The 18075-nt window shown below is 38.8% G+C and overlaps 1 protein-coding gene across 5 annotated transcripts in view; it reads left to right on the top strand.

The window, feature by feature from the left end:
- The window catches only part of AFF2 (ALF transcription elongation factor 2), a 524775-nt gene that overhangs the window by 160739 nt on the left and 345961 nt on the right, over positions 1–18075 (top strand). The window lies entirely within an intron of this gene.

Here is an 18075-nt window from a genome sequence, read left to right as displayed (position 1 = left end):
AGCTATGGGGGCTGCCAGTCATCCATGTACTTTGAAATATTCTTTTAAGAAAAACAACACACACACACACACATACACAAGCCAACCTCCCCAGAACTGGAATTCCACATAGCAGTCATAACAGTCATTTCATGGGAAGTCCAAGGACATCTGTTTTAGAAGCCCAACGAGCACCTTGTGCAAATAGGCTTGCAGAAATTAGGGGCTGGGGGAGGGGCTCTCCGCAGGCTAGTCTGTTGACATGTTTTAGGCAATTCGCACTGCTGTGAGGTGGCCAGCTAAGGTGGGGAAAAGGAGCCCAGGAAAGACAGCAACAACGGTTTGAATTGCAGCTTTCTTTGATTTGGCCGAGAATCCCTTCCCATGTCCTAGAAGGAACACGTCAGGTTTTGGTTTTTGTTTTTTTTTTCTTTTTATTTGGGGTTTCCCTTTTTTTTTCCCTTTGGGATTCCTGTCTGGATGGTAATCCTTGAGTTGGGGAGAATGGGACTTCGGGAAAATCTCTAAAGAGCTCACTTGAGGGTTCTGGGGGTAAATGAGGGAGGGCTAAACCGAATTTTGCACGTGGGGTCTGAGGGAAAGCTAAGGAACCGAATTTTGCACGTGGGGTCTGAGGGAAGCTTGAGCTTCCATCCGCTCAGCTGCAAAAGAAGAACAATCGTAGCTGGCCTTTCTCCTTGCTGAAGGGGCTAGGCGAGGGCAAAGCTTTGCAAAGCTTAAAGCGTTAGGAACATGGGAGTCCTTGTTCGGTGGAGCTTTGGCGGTGGCCGCCTTTCTCTTCAACTTGGAAGCTGGAATGTGGGCAGCTGGAGCAGGAGGCTGTGTAGCTCAGTGGTCTTGGGATTCCCAGGAAGTCTTTTTAAAAAAATTCCCGTTTAATGCCATTGTCATAGCCACACGGACGGAAGGATGTTTCTGCAGGCCAGGAATGATGGATAACCTCAAAACGCCACACGAGCCTTCATTAGAATCATTAGAGCTGACATTTATAGAGGGTCGTAAAGTGGGCAAAGTGCCCCCACAGAGCTCATCTCATTTCTGCCTCACTCCAACCATCTGAGGTCAGGAGCACAGATCATATCATTCCTGAGATGAAGTGACTTGTCCAGAGACTCACAGGCAGCCAGTGCCAGAAGTTCTGATCGGAAGCCACACCTTCCTGCTTCGAAGTCTAGCTTGTTATCTGTTAGGCCACATGGATGGTTCTCTCTGAAAATCATCCTGGCCAGAGTGGGGGAAGAGATTACAGCCAGGTCACCGTTATGGAAACTCAAGGAAAAGGCTAGGAACCGCCAAGAGAGGGCCCACGGTGAGCCAGGAACACAGCCCCATAACTTTGGATCCGCATGGACTTCTGGGAGTTCTGAAGGGAAGTCGCTCCCAGCTAGCAAGGTTAGTCCATAGAGGAAGAAATTTGAAATCATCAAGCTTAAGGCAAGTGATTTACTCCTGGGGAACACTGCCTTTAGGGCACTTCCCAGACACTTGGCCCAAACCCAGTTGATTTCTGGAAATCAGAATAGTCTTGGGAAATTCCTTCAAGCTCATTCCTTACTCCCAGCTTGGGCCTGAGAATTGATGAGGGAGGCAGCGAGGGCAGAAAGACCTGAGGTCAGATGCCTGCTCCAGTACTTGCTGTCTATCTGTGTAATACTTGCTACCTGCGTGACTGTGGGCAAGACACTTTACCTTTCTATATGTTATTTATGTATATTGTATAGTATTCTCATCTGTAAAGTGGGGATTGTAGCTACCTCATCCGGTGATTGTATCTTAACTGAGCACATAGAGGTAAAGTACAAACCTTAAAATGTTAGCTTTAAATGTCTCTTTCTCCTTCCTGTGTGACTGGGGGTCATCATGGAAAAGGGCTTTGCTCCCTCGTGTTCTTTTAGTGTTAGAAGAGGAAGCTGCATGTGTTTGCGTGTATTTATGTATATGTGAAAGAGAGACAGGGACAGAGAGAGAATATGTGTGTAGAAGTGATGTTTGTCCAATTAATTTCCTCATGAAGGAAAGTGGGCCAGGGATGAATATATAGCTCACCACGTGACCTACCCACCTCCTCCTACCCCATTAACATCCTTTCTTAACATGAACTTTTGAACAGCACAAGTTTCTACTTTGTGACAGCAAACTCATGTGCTATTTATTGGAGATTCGGGTCCTCCAGGAAGAGAACAAAGGAGTTAGCCGAGGAAGTTAGCCAGGGAGACAAACTCAAGCTCTTGGGCAAGGGTTTTTAGGATTTCCCGTCCCCCCCCCCCCAGTATTCAGTTTCTGAATATGCAAGTTGAGTGTGTCAGGAGATTTAGTAAAGCCCTTCCTGACAGCCCTCTGAAGCATGTATGGTTCCTAAGGAGGATCTCCATGGCAACTGAGAAGGTAGAAGCTTTCTCCATAGCTGGAACCAGTTCTGAGCAAAGTTGGATCTTGGCTTTCTTTGGCCTCTTTACCTGCTCAGAGCTGTGCTATTGAAAGTTGGGGTATGAGGTACCCTGAGGAGGTTGTTTTTAATTACAGAGCAGTTTATTTTCCCTGAAATGTCACTTGATAACAAGCCTAGGTGTTACCCTTTCAAGAGAGATTTACATTCCAATGGGGAGCTCTGGATGGTCAAAAAGTCACGTGGACCCCAAAGAATGGATGTCAAATGGTAGCTTTTCGGGTGTTTGAGGGGACAGTTTTGTGTAGTGGGCTCTGTCTATCACCCCTCAAATTACTCCATGTAGGGTAGCCACCTACTGGGTCACTGGGAGAGTACTACAGGATGCCTATAAGAAATTAGCCTATTAAAGTGCAAATAACTCTAAGTGTGGATAATAGGATCCTTGAAGCAGAATTGTTTTTACAAATAAGGAAGGTGAGGTGAAGAGTGGGGGTAAAGCAAGTTAGAGCAGTCAAAAGAACATTGGATTTCAAATCCAGTCTTTGCTCTTTGTAGACTATGTGGCTTGGGTTCAAGTCACTTGGCCTCTCTAAACCTCAGTTTTCTCTTCAATAAAATGAAGTGGGTGTATAAGATAACTTCTGCAGGTTAACCTCTGCAAAACCTCTAGCCTTAAAACAGCTATCCTTCGATTTCTTTTGAACTTCTCTGTTTTCTCTTTTGCCCATAAAGCTTTTTTTCAATTTTAATTTTTAATTATGAAATGAAATACTAAAAAGTATTTACACACACGGCAGAGCACAAAAAGTATACAAAATTGTGAATTTGCATTTATAATATTTGCTTTATAATCTATATGATAAATTTCATTTCAAAGCTCTCCTGCTTTTCTGAGCTTCCTTTTCTTCTGTATTTTAAAAATGTTAACTGTTGAGTTTTACCCTGTTGGATTTGATTTTTTTTTTTTGGTACCCCTCCCAATTAACAAAGAGAATGGAAGAGAAAAAAATCTTGATTAAAATACAGTCAAGCAAAACAAATCTACATAGTAGCCATATCTGAAAAATGTACTTTTTCCCTGTATTTTTGTCTATTTGTCAGGAAGTTCATTATACTCTGGCGCTTTGGTGGTAAGTTGGGTCATTGTAACCATCATCATATTTAAGTCTTTCAAAATTGTTTTTCTTTGAAATGTCTTTGTCCTTACATAAGTTGCTCTGCTTCTTCTCACTTCATTTTGTATCAGTTTCTATTACTCAGAATTCTTTGACATCATCTCTTTTGCCATTTCTTAGTACACCACGATATTACATTACATCCGTCATATGCCACAATTTGTTCAGACAAACCTCAGCTGTCTAAGAGGGACCCACTTTCAGGAGTTCTGAGGGAGCTAAGAGAAGTTTTTATATTTTTTAATATAACAAAGCTTTATCTCAAAATTAAAAAAAAAACATTTTTAGCTTGTAGGCCAAAGTATGAAATCAAGTTGCTGGCAAAATGTATCCATCCTGCCACAATTTGTGGTACCCTGCCTTAGATTCTAGTTCTTTTATTTTATTTCCTTCTTATTCAGCCTCATCCCAACCTTTTAATTCTCCCTTCAACCACATTTGTTTTACTTGTGACTATTCTTTCACTCTGTTGTTCTCCCTCTTAACTTTATCCCCATCCCCCTGCTTGTTTCCCCATCTAATATGATGTATTTCTGTACCACAGTGTATGTTTGTTCAACCTCCCTTTATCCATTTCAGATAAGCATGAGATTCATTTCATTTACCGTGCCGGTACATCTTCTTTCATGCTTGTATATCTTGCTCTTCAAACACCCTAATTATGGGAAATGATAAATTCTATCATCTTCTTTTTTATACAATATATTCCTATTTTCACCTTCCTTTTCTTTCTTCTCTTTAAAATGTCAGAAGAGTGAATCTACTACCAGGACCTCAAATAACTTTTGAAGACATCAGAGTTCTGAAGGGACCCTTGTTTCTTCTTCCCATATTAGAATATTAGTTCTAGGTCTACAGCTCCTTCTAGTTTCTCAACTCTATTTACTTTTCTAAAGTGTGTATATTTCAAAGTTCCGACTCACCTTTGTACTTGTCATTAAAAAATGCTCCTAAAACCTCCATTCAGTTAAAGGTCTAGGTTTTTTATTTTCATCTTCAAGGTTATATTCAGCTTTGCAGGATAAAGTATTCTTGTTTGTAAGCCTCTTTTTTTTTGCCTTATGTTCCAAGGTCTCCTTTGTATTTTAGTAGAAGTTGCTAGGTCTTGTGTAATATAAACTATGGTTCTTTCGTACTTGAAATGTTTCTTTCTCGAGAATGGAAATTTAAAAATTTTAACCTGGGAGCTCTGTATTTTAGCTATGACATTCCTGGGACTTTTCCTTTGGGGATTCCCTTTAGGAGATAATTCTTTCTGTCTTTATTTTGTCCTCTGTTCCTAAGAAATAGAAACATTTCAGAATTTTTTTTAAATCATGATTTCCAGAGAGTTGTTATTTTTAAATTAGCTCTCTTTGACCTGTTTTCCAGGTCAGTTTTTTAATAACATATTTCTTACATTTTGTTCAACATTTTTCCATCATTTGATTTTGTTCTAATATTTCTTAGTGTCTTGTGGAAATGTTTTCTAGTTTTCAGGGAGTCCATTTTGGAAGGTTTGTCCTTTTATCTTCTAAACTACTTGTCCTCCTTCCCTTTCTTGCCTCTGGAGCTTTTGTCTCATTTTTAAAAGTCTCTAGTTGCATTTCTTCTAGTCTTCATGTAGTCCTTGTGGAAAATCCATTTTCCCCCTTTCTGTCTCTGCTTACAGTTGTTATGGAGTTAGATTTGCATTAATTTTTTATACTGGTTAGTGTTTTCTTTGATCTACTGTCTCTAGCTTTAGTTTCTGAATTTGGACTCTGTGCCAGGACCAGGCTTTGCCCCCTGCTGTACATTTGAGTAAGGTAGTCAGTCTTGTTTGGTCTTGCCCTGGGTCCTCTGAGTTATTGGACTGTCTTAAACCTCCCAAGGTTACCCTCTCCCTTTCTTGATCTTTGAGATTTAGAGAACTGGATCTTCAGGGACCTCTACAGTATATTAGGACAGTGATAGAGACCTTAATACTTCGGGGCTTGAGCTGTCCAGTGCCAAGTTCTTTGGCCCCATTCCGGCTGGTACCACTGTGCTTAGTTCTGAGGCTTTCAAGGTCACCAACTCTAGGGCTTTCTCAGGGGGAGCCCTCTGCCCTTGCTGCCTTCTAGACAGAGTGCCTTGCATGCTAAACATGTCACTGTAGTTTCTGTGCTCCTTTTCTTTGAGGGCCCACTTTCCTTTTGCTTTGTGCTTCTGGCTAATTTTTTTTTCCTGTTGTGATGTGGAAGGAACCATTTAATGTAGCTTCTCATTGAAGCTGGGTAGTTGGCCTCTGGTTTAGGCAGCCATCTTAATAGGAAATCTGAGCCTATGATCTCATAAGAAATGATTTTCTCAAGACCACTGAGATAAAATTTAATCTACGTCATTGGACTCCAAATGTAGTACTTTTGATCAGCCCACAGCACGCAGTATGAATTATTCTAATGGCTCTTTTCATGGGAGCAAGTTATGATTGAACAGAAAATGGGAACTTAGAGTGAGGGAAAGAAGTTTGAGCAAGGTCCTGAGAGAGGATGAAGAATTAAATGAGGATAAATTGTTGTGATTTCACTTTGAATCCTCTCCTCCCCAATACCTCATACCTCTCTTCTTCAAAGGATGGACTAGCCATTGGCAATGACTCTAAAAGCATGGTCCATGCATTACAGTGTTGGATGCCACAATTCCTGTCTATCTTTTTCTAGCTGGTGTCTCATCTGGAATAACACTGGGCTTCCCATCAATGTCATTGTTGATTGTTGCAGACCTAAGTGGCAGCAGAGTAGAGGGGCTATTTTGCTGGGATAATGTGGTTTGAGAGTGACTAGTCTAGAGTGAGAGAGAGAGAGAGTAGGGGAAATCCCTGTTAAAATAATGCAAATAAAAGTTGTTTTTCAGATTTTTCCATCTCTTTTAAGCAGGAAGAATGCTGAATTAAGTATGAGAAGACATTAGTTCTAGTTTTAGCTCTATTAGTAATTTGATCTTTGCAAAGTAACTGAGGCTCATAGAATTATAAAACTCTGAGCTTTTTTTTTTTTTTTTTTTTTTTTTTTAAGAATCATTTAGTCTAACACCCACATTGGATGGAAGGGCAGATTAAAGCCAAGAGAGAAGTGAGGTGTTTTTTTTTTCTTTTTACATAGGTGGTGACAGAATTATATTTCAAACCTGGGTCCAGTGTCTCCGAATTTAGTCAGCTTTCCATTGGACCGTGGTGTCCCCACTTCCTCCTCAACCCCCATTGTTCTTTCCTGGGCTTTACTTTTCCTCTTCTGTAAAATGACAAAGTTGAAACAAAAGGTTGCAAAGATCCCTGCATGAGCTGACATTGTAAAATTTTGTAACATTGAATATGATCTGACTTGAGGTGTTTTTTTCATTTGATAAAATATGTTTGTGCTTCAAATCCAAAGATGATAAGAAAACATTGAACAAGTAGCCCTTGTTCTCCAAGGCCTGTGTTTCAGCAGGCTTTTTATCCTTCCATAAGTACAGCCTGTACAAGCTGTAATGATTACTGGGAGCCTTCAGCTGCCCAATCCCAGATTGTCTTTGACAACAATATTCCTTTTTTTTTTTCAGACCAGCTTGGCATCCTGTAATGTCACTGACCACTGATATGAGTGATAAAAGGACATGTTTAGAAATAAAAAGGTGATATTCTTTGGTATTCATAATTCCTAAGGCCATGCACAAGGTTCTTTTTTTCTTTCTTAAAAGCTAAGTATTTCCTCATTTCATTACTTTCTTGTCTGTTATCTTTGTTTTTCAACCAACTTTTTTTTTTCATTTCATCCCACAATTTCAAATTTCTAAATATTCCCTGGCAACCCAGTGAAGAATGGGACATAAGTGAGAGTGCAATTGTTTTTATATCCACTGATGAAAATTATTGTGGGAGATGATGTTTGAAAAGGGGGGAGGGTGACTATTTGAAAATAGTGTGTCTTAACCCTCATAAATAGATGTTTTTTCTCTTAGAAGAAATAAAGCAGTACAATAGGAAAGATCCTGTACTAGGAAATGGGAAATGTGAGTTTGAATCCTGCTCAAACATATTCTTTCCCTTGCCTCAATTTCCCCCATCTATAAAGTGAGGAGATTTAACATTTCTTGGAGATCCCTCCTAGCCATGCAAATATGACTTTGATTTCCTTCTCATTATACTGATGAAGGAATAAAACAAAAACAAATAGTAAATGTTGATTGTGTGCTGATGGATGGCTAACACTAGGCTAAGGGTTGAAGATATAAATATGAAGTCTCTGCCTTTAAGAAGCTTAAATTGTAATAGAAGATAGCATATATAGTGTAGTGGTGGCTAGGTAAGGATGTTTTTCAATGACAAGTCGTGTGGATGGTGAGGGGAAGCATAAAGAGTTATGTGGCATGTCCTTTCCAGGAGTAGAACTAATTTGATTACAGCTCTAAGAGAGAGCGGGAGAGGGAGGAATGATGGCAAATAAATGAATGACAAGAAGATAGGTGAAAAGGTGAAGGAAAGTGAAAAGTGGCTAGGTTCAGTTAGATATAATGGGCCATGTAAGTTTGACTCATTAGATCACCATTCTTGACAGCTTGGCTCCCAGGGCAAGAATTAACACTAAGAAGTGAGTTAAATTCCCCAGAATATGTAGAAGACTGATTTCAAGAAGTCTGTACTAGAAGTATGGTTTGATAGTTTGGTTTTGGCTTAATAAGGTGCTCCAGAAGGGACAACAAGAAGGAAGTCTTCAAGACTTTTTTTCCAATACTGAAAAAAATACCACAAGGCAAGTTGTCCAAAATTTATTTTTCTAAGCCTTGTTATTGGAGCATTGGAAGGAATTGGTGGGTTCCTTTGCAATTCTGGATATATATATATATATATATTTTTTTTTTATTTTTTTTTTCCTGGTGACTTAGGAAAAATGAAGAAAGATCATAATATCATGAATCTGAGAGCTAGAAAGATCCTTGGAGGTCATATAAGCATGTGAAACATAGAGGAGTTAGGTGACTCAGTTGAGCCTGGGCTCTAACCCTTTATTCTGATTCCAGTTCCAGAATCTTGTCAGAATAACTGGTTTTCTGTTCAAAGTCTTATTTAATACCATTATTGCTTTATCATAGTTAATATAAATGCAAAAATCAGACTGTAGAAAGAAGTAGTATTTTTTTTTCAACTTGAGGACTTGTGGCAAACATTGTCTTTTGCATCAGAATCCAAGTCACAATAAGCCTTTGTTTTTCCTTCCACATTGTATCAAGTTAGAAGGAAGATAGCAGCCCCCATTCCTCCTGGTGAGCCTCTGTCTTTCCTTTCCCTTCTCCTTTGAATGCCCTGCATCCGCTTGGACTAATGGTGTCAGCCATCCATCAGCACAAACACCTTCAGACCCTTCACACAGAGACAAGAGACATCTAATCCAGTCCTTTGATTTTACAGATGAGGAAACTGAGGCCCAGTCACACAAGTAATAAGTGATGGAGGTGTAATTTGAACCACGGTCTTTTAACGCTAAATCCTTGTTTTTTCTACTAATTTGAACATCTGCATTGGTGAATGAAGTGAGGAAATCACTCCATACTGATGAAATCAGTATAAGTTATTTTTCCACCAACAAAGGCCAATTGACTCCTCTGATGTTCTTCCACAGAAGTAGCTTGACAACTGATTAGCATTTGATCGTTTTAGGGCATTTCCTGGGCTCTCTCCAGGAAAATAGTTCATAGGCACCCAGTCAGTCTGCCTTGCGAACAGATGAGTATGTCCAGGTGTAGGCTGTCCAGCCCCTATGCAACGTTGCCTCTGGGCTACACAAATTAGTAAATAAACGGATGTGCAGAATAATACAAAGTCATTTCAGGAGGAAGAGAGCATTAAATCAGGGAGGGCTTGTATTGTGTTTGAGGGTTTTTTTTGTTTCTTTTTCAGGGAATGATAGGAAGGAAGCATCTGCAGTAGTCCCGTATTTTGAATGAATGAAAAAAAAGTATTTCCTATTACTATTTTATGAGTTGTTTTTGTTGTTAACAGTACTGGGTCAGATTCAATTTGATTTACTTAGAATATAATTAAGAGTGAATTTTTTCTGTCCCTGTCATAAAATTTGTCTATGGGAAATTTATGAACTAAATATAGCTTTTGAGAAAAATGATATTGTCCAGAGGTAACGCAATATGGAGGGGTTCAAAATCTTTCAGTTCCTTTTTGTTATTTAACAGTGACTTTTTCAGTGCCTTTCTTTTTTTTCTCCTATCTCACAAGGGAGCATAATGTAGAAATGCTCTACGTTGTTATCACTGTTGAAAGAGTCCCTCCAAGATGGGACTCTGCATCTACACAATACTCAGTATCCAAAGGAGAACCACTATGAAAAACTGAGTTTTTCCCCTTCATGGTGTTGAACATCTGCATGTTTTAAAAATTGCATTTTAAAATTTGAATCCAAATGTTTGGTATTGCAAAGACTCAGCCTCGGGATGAAGTTATAACAACTCCCTGAGAGTATCGTGAATTTATTTTTTGCTTTGCTGACAAAAAAGACTACAAATGTCAGTACTTTGTCTCTGAATCTTAGCTACATTCTTTCCCTCCTTTTCACTGTCTTGCCTGCTCATCAGGGGGAGTGTCTCTTGTTGATGGAGGCATCTCTGCAGGCTTCTGTTCAGTTTCCCCAGGTCCAGAGGGAACCAATCATTCTTCACTGGCTTAGTCCCTAGAGTCTGCTTCCCCTGCATACTTGACTTATGTGGGGGGATGGGAAAAGGGGGCCTGAGCTGCTCTAAAGAAAGGAGGTCTAAATTGGTACGTGAAGCTTTCTAGAAAGCAAGCATTACTCTGAATTGTGAATTTTAACCTTTAGGTATCTTTGCCTGTATGATCTTCAAGGCTTGCCAGATTAATTTGTCTATTGCTTGCTTAGGTAATGGCATATCTTGAGATTAAAGTGACTTGTGGCATTATTATCTAGGCAATGATAGATAAGCTCAGTGGTGATGGCGATCTTTGTCCCCCCACCAAAGTCACAGGACCAAAGGGAAATTTCCAAGTGGATGCAGCATAGGATAGCTCTCCTTAGTGATAAAGCCAGTGCAGTAGTTGTCATTTTTCTTTAAGTGATGTAGTGTTTTCTTTGTCTGTACTCCTGAAACCACCCAAAAGAAAGTAAAATGCATTCGTTCGCTCATAATGAATTGCATGCATCTGTGTTTGCCAAAAATGAAGATTTTTCTTTTAAAGGTTAGGTAAGGTACATAAGTGAGGAAACAAAGCCCTGTGACTAAGGCAGCCCAATATGGCTGATTTCTTCCCTGTACTCAATTCATTTTATCATTGTAGACCTTAAAAAAGAATTCTCCTCTGTCGCCTGCTGTTATATCAACTTCAACAACAAATGCCTAGGAGCAGACCAGATCCCTCATCCTTTGGGTTGGGGGTGAACAGTGCTCTCACATCACTTCTCCTCTGATGCCCTGTTGGCATGGAACAGAAACTTACTTTAACATTTGGTTGAACTAGGCAGTTAGAAAAATAAGATGACGTTCTGCTTCCTTTGGGCACCTCTAATGCAAAATCAAAAGGCTTTCTAGCTCTTCATGTGTTTAGTATCTTGGCTTGGCCTTCAAGATAATTTCCAGGATTGTATGACTACATGACCCCATCATAAGCCAAGTGGTAATTAAAAGATTTGAGCCAACCAAGGAGAGAAAGATAGCAAAAGGGATGGGAGCTTTGCAGTCCCATAACTGGGAGTTAATAGTATGTGAATCGTCACAATACCTTGTGATTTCTTCAAGATCATTGACATTTTAGTTGGATGGTAGCACAACTGCAATATATTGAAAAGTTAAGTTTCTTCTTGGAAGATCAACTGTGCTGGGCTGTTATGGACAAGTACCTCCAGGTAGACCAAGATAATATTCCTATTGCATCATGTTCCAATGGTATGCGGAGTTCCATAAATAAAAAGGTTGTGTTTTGGTAATTACTCTGTTTATTTTGACTATATAAAAATAAAGTGAGCAGTCCCTCTAACTTCTCAAGATTTGGCTTCCTATCTCTGGGCCTCAGTTTCCTTACCTGCCAAATACTTGGATTGGACTAGAGATCCCTTCCAGCTTTCAAAATTCTATGGTCATATAATTTTAAGATAAAAATATTTTTTAAATGTTTCCCCAAAGCGTTCATCAAGTTTCTTTGGTCTCATAAAAAAAGCTTTATAATTCTTTCAAGTGGAAAATTGTTAGTTTATCATAATGCACTGAAACTTGGAGAAAAACACAAATATTTGGTTAATTGTATCTGTTAATCTGATATTATCATTTATTAAAAATAAACCAATTGAATTCAGCAAACATTTATTAAGCACCTACTGTGTTCGGAGAATAATGCCAGATTTCTGGAGGAGGTACAAAGCTGTCAGGGAGTTTATAATCTATGAGGGAGTGTGATATGTACCATTAGTTATCATTCATATTAAGTACAATAAACACTACATAAGGAATGCAGTAGAATTCTCTTTGGTGATACAGACATTTGAAAGTTGCTTATTTACTAAAAACCTTGTTTGTTTGTTAAGACAGAAACACGGTGTGAGTAAAAGCATAAAAATGTGAGAGGCAACTCTGAGCTTTCCTAGATAGAGAAAAGCTGGAGAATGGTGTCACATACAAGTAATGGGGCAGTGAAGAACTGGCCAGTGTGAAGCAAAGCCCAGTCACTCAGCTTCCTCATTCTTTTCAGGGCTAAGACTTACAGTTGAATTAATGCTCCCTAATGATACTGTTCTTTACTTCAAACTTTAAACTTGCCTAAGCTGTGTTCAGGGAGTCAAAACAGGTGCTAATATATGATTACAGATTTAAATATAAATGAACATTTTTAACAGCTACCATATGTAAATTGGGCATTGGGCACTAAGATCAAATATCCTAAAAGTACTTCAGTTTGGAGGAGAGAAAGAAAAGGATACTATATGCCCACAGGGAAGGGAATAGAAGGCTCTTTGCTTTGTTATAGCCCCATTTGGGTGCCTCATCAAAGTGTCACATGATCCATAATCAATGAAGTATAATGTAGTACAATTTTTTCTTCTTTGTTAATTTTTCAAAACATGTGCATGGATAATCTTTAACCCTTGCAAAACCTTCTGTTTCAATTTCCCACCCCTTCTTCCATCCCCTCCCCTAGATGGCAAGTAGTCCAATATATGTTAAACATGGTAGAAATATATGTTAAGTCCAATATATATATATATATATATATATATATATATATATATATATATATATATATATATATATATATATATGCATACATATTTATACAAAAGAGTGAAAATGCTATGTTCTCACAGTCCTCTCTCTGGGTGTAGATGGCTATCTTCAACATAAGACCATTGAAACTGGTCTGATCATCTCATTGGTGAAGAGAGCCGTATCCATCAGAATTGATCATCACATAGTCTTGTTGCCGTTTACACTGATCTCCTGCTTCTGCTCATTTCACTCAGCATCAGTTCACATAAGTCTCTCCAAGCCTCTCTGAAATCATCCTGCTGATTATTTCTTATGGAACAATAATATTCCAATAACATTCATATACCATAATTTATTGAGCTATTCCTCCACTGATGGGCATCCACTCAGTTTCCAGTTTCTTGCCATGTAGTACAAATTCTTAAAGACGGCACAATCTCAGACTCACAAAGGAGCTCACAGACCCATCCTGTCCTACCCAGAGATGACAATACCTAACAAGTAGTCATCCAGCTGACACATAAAGATGTCTGATGAGTGCAGAACCCCCTCTCTCCCTCTAGAGCAGGGGTTCTCAAACTACAGCCCGTGGGCCACTGAGGACGTTTATGTAGCCCGGGTCGTGGCAAATGGGCTGAGGGGCAGAGACAGAGTGTGAGTTTTTGTTTTTACTATAGTCCGGCCCTCCAACAGTCTGAAGGACAATGAAGTGGCCCCCTATTTAAAAAGTTTGAGGACCACTGCTCTAAAGACATCTCAGTACCACCTGAATGTAACTGTGATGAATTTTGATTTAACTTGTTAAAGCTTAAATTTTCCTCTCTTATAAAACTAAAAAGGTTTCCAGCATGGGCACAAATGGGAAATGTGACTGTTGTTTAAGAACCAATCTAATGGCGGGAGAGGGATTGGGATCTATTGGTGGAGGAATGAACTCATTAGTTCTCTAAGTACAATCAGTTGTGTAGACCTTGTGCAAGTAACTTAACTTCCTCAAGCCTTAGTTTCCCCTTCTGTAAAAAGAAAGGGTGGAACTCAATGACCTTTAAAGTGCTTTCCAATTCCCAAAATGTGATCCAGTGATCAGGATTTGAACCCTAGGTCTTCTGATTCCAAGTCTAGCATTGTGTTCCCCACCGCTCTTTATCAGTACTTACAGCAGCTTTTGCCTGTTAGAGGACTTTCTTCTTGTGTGGAATTAGGGATTCTCTTCCCCTCATTGTCATTTTTTATCTTATTATTAGGGAGTCTTGGATTCAGAGCCATCAAACTAGTTTCTGTTTGACCATAATAACTTACTTATTCATCAAATGAATACTTCAATGTTCATTATTTAAGCAAAAATTATATTAAAATTCCTCTGATATAGAGCCAAATCTTGAAGTAGAGTTGGAACTGGTTTGCATTTCTTAAATAGATCCTTCTTTTGAAAATAATAAAAAATGTTAGAGACTTGTCTGAATGCCAAAAAATGTGACTGGACTTGTTAAAGTTAAATTTTAATATTTACATGTTACACAGCAGATTATTTTCATCTGACAACAGATTAGTTGTATAGGCTTTAAAATAGAGCACATTATGACTTGAATTTACCAGCGTAATTTGTATTCAACCCATAGCACTTGAGGTCAGCCAATGTTGAGAAATGAACATATACCAAAGCGTTTGAAATATAGATAATTATAAGGCATGTTATAAGATTATAGAAATAACAATTTAGTGCCAGAAGGGACTTCAAGGGTCATCTCAAATTACCTCTTGATATTAGTAGAAACTAAAGCCCGAGAGAGAAATTAACTTACATATAGCTGCATAAGGCAGAACAAGCCTAACCTGGATTCAAATTTAGGTCTGCTGTATCCAAATCCAGACATCGAGCCATGTTGCTTATGTATATAAGCCTAATGTTTCTATTCTGCTTCCTCTTATCAAGGACAGAGTGAACCAGATAGAGAGGGGACTTGTGATTGCACTGTTTAAGATTGAAGGAATAATGATTATTTAACCTAGTCAAAGGCAGGGAATATCTAGCCCCTGGTCATATGAGGCCAGTGAAATCATTTGCTAAGGCAGCCATAGACAATGATGAGCTGAAACCTGGGTACAACAACCTCCCCTTCTTGAATTCTTGAATTCTATTCTATTGATAATTTTGTATGGTATTGTATGATGTTATAAGCATCTAAATGGCCCTTGGCAGAAAAAAATCGTTCCCCATCTGTGCCTTAAAGGGGTATCATAGTAGATTGCAAGTATCTGAAGAGGAGCTGTTTTATGGAAGAAAGTATTAGAATAGTTATAATTGGACCATGAATATAGGTTATTGTAACTGTTGTAAGTGTTCCAGATATGGGAGCAGGCAATGGAATGCTTCTAACTGGAAGAGGTAGAGAAGGAACTATTAGAACTCTTCTAATGCCCTATGTGGTGGCAGGTATTGGAAATGTTCAGACTCAGCCCAAGGTACAAAGTTTTAGAACTGTTCCAATTGGGCCATATGGGAAAGCAGGTATTAGAACTGTTCTTTTTGCAACACAGTGTTGAATCAAAAATTAGAATTCTTATACCATAAATTATTCAACCATTCCCCAATTGAGGGGCATCCCCTCAATTTTCAGTTCTTTGCTATTACAAAAAAGGGCCGCTACAAACATTTGTGCATGCACAGGTTCTTTTCCCTCTTTTATGATCGCTTTTGGGATATAGACTTAGTATAGATACCACTGGATCAAAGGGTATGTGCCGTTTTATAACCCTTTTGACGTAGTTCCAAATTGTTCTCCAGAATGGTTAGATATTGGTTGGGAAATATTTTTGTTGGAGAACTTTTCATTACATTTGGATTTGACCTGCAGAACCTTTTCTTCATTTTTAAATATAATAAGAACTGAGTACTGGGATATATGTATTAACTCTACAAATAGTCTTGTCTTCTTTTAGAGTGTGTTTACTTGATTCTTGTTCTGAGTTGTGTAACAGTGAGCAAGTCATTCTACCTTTGTGAGCCTCAGGAGCTTCATCTCTTGTAATGGGGATAGTCATTCATTCTTAGCTTGCCTCCCTCTCAGGACTATTGTAAGGATCAGATGAGAAAAAGTATATAGCTCAGTGTAAACCTTTAAATGCGATATTAATGTCATTTATCCTCTTCCTCCTCCTCCTCATCGTCATCATCATCATTAGAGACAGCTAAGTGAAATCTTCAAGAATACAGTAGATTTGGAGTGAGGAAGCACTGAATTTGAAACCTGCCCCCAAATGTTTAGTAGCTGTGTGATCCTGGGCAAGTCATTTAACCTCTGCCTGCTTCAGTTTCCTTATTACCCTCAAAGGAGTAATTGTACCTACCTCGCAAGATTGTTCTAAAAATAAAATTAGATAATATATGTAAAGTGTGTTGCAACTGTAAAAGTCCATAAATGTTAGTTATTATCATTTCATTGTCCGGATCTTCTTCTGTAGTGTTAAAATAGACGTTGTCCTGGGACGAGTTACTATTTTTTAAGTGCCCCTTTATATTCAGTGTTCTATAGATGTTGGCAGTGGTGAATTAATTACCTCTTTGGTGTAATTGAATCCATTTTATATCAGGATATAACCTCATCTTCAGGAGGCTTAGTAAAAGCATCCTGTGCAGGCAGGGTAATAGCTATGCTATTATCACCCGGCCTTTGCTTTTATTTTACTGTTATTAGGAACATCACCTTCATCCTAGTCTCCAGGGTTTGTAAGTTAGGTGCCATTCTTGAATTCTGACTATATCTCATCCTGTGTATCCAATTTGTCGCCAAGGCCTGTTGATTTTCCCTTTGTGACATGTCTTGAATGCTTCCCTCCTCTGCTCTGAAATTGCCACCCCTGTGGAGCAGGCCCTCCTCACCTCATGCCTGGACTATTGCAGTAGCCGGCAGGTAGTTCTACCTTCAACCCATCTCTTCCCACTCTAATTCTTCCTCCATTCACCCACCAAAGGAATTTTCCCAAAGTTCCGGTCTATGCCTTCCCCCTGTTCAAAAGGCACCAGCACTCCCTATTACTTCCAGGATCTTTGCGCTATTCTTACACCTAACCCCCTCTATATTCTCGTCTCATACCAACCAATTTCATTGCCCTTCCATGAATAAGTCACTCCATCTGTCAGTTTCAGGCATTTTCTCTGATGGCCTACATGCCTGGTTGTGCCCTCCCTGCTCATCTCTCTCGCTGTTGGCTTCCCTGGGTCCTTGCAGGTCCCAATCAAATGCCACACTTTCTTCAAGGAAGCCTTTTCCAACCTGTCTTAATTCTAGTGCCTTCCCTCTTTTGACTAATTTATTCTTTATTCTTTTTATCACTTGTTTGCACATACTTGTTTTCTTATCTCATTATAAAATTGTAAGTTCCTTGAGGGCAAGGATTGTCCTTTGTAAGGAGCAATTTACCACCATGCCTAGGACTGAGTAGGTACTTAATAAATGCTTTTTGGTTGATTGAGTCTATTCATACATTTAAAAAATCTCCTCTACTGCATCTCTATACTTTGAAAGCATTTCATTCCATGTACCTTGGAGAGTGCAAGTATTTAGGACCTGTCCAAAAAAAATAATAATAATAAAAGGAAAAAACAAGAAACCATTGCTTTTAAGTTTTTGTGAATCACTGTAATGCCTGAAGAATTATTGACAACAGTTATGTGATAATAATCTGAATGCAATAGAATTTGTTAGTTGAGTTTTTCAGGAAATTTTGAGATCTGTATTTATAGCATGGGGATTTATTGTCAATCCCTGAATGACACAACGTTTCTGATATATAACTCTAGCCACGATATCTATCATTTCTTGATTTGATATTCTATAGTTGCTACATTTTGACAGCCTTCTGCAACATGTGACACTGTGCACACCATTTCCTTGTGTGATGTTTTAGCACTAAACCCAGGCTCTTCCAGTATAACCCTTCTCTAATTATTAGTGACAATGCCCTTTTCCTGACTTGCTAACATAAACCTCTCTGTTGCAGAAACATGCCTGCAATAGCTCATTCATTTACTTGCTGTTTCTTTTGTTGGTATATAGTTGTCTGAAGTCCTGTAAATGTATTCTATAGGGAGAGTCTTGATTCTACACTTCACTCTTAGTTATTACATAGTCTCCAATTAGAGGGAAGGAGCCTTCATTTGCATTTGGCAAACTAAATGGCACAAACTTGTGTTCGGCTGTCATAACTACTCCTTATTACAAAATTATGTTTATAGATGTTTGACCTATGAGTCTCGTTCTCTAGCAATGTTTATCAATCTTCCTCTTTGTTTTTTAGCTTGGAAGT

Source organism: Sminthopsis crassicaudata, chromosome X (genome assembly GCF_048593235.1).
Source record: "Sminthopsis crassicaudata isolate SCR6 chromosome X, ASM4859323v1, whole genome shotgun sequence".
Taxonomy (NCBI): Eukaryota; Metazoa; Chordata; class Mammalia; order Dasyuromorphia; family Dasyuridae; genus Sminthopsis; species Sminthopsis crassicaudata.
The sequence above is the reverse complement of the archived record's forward strand: the minus strand, read 5'-3'. Positions and strand labels throughout refer to the sequence as shown.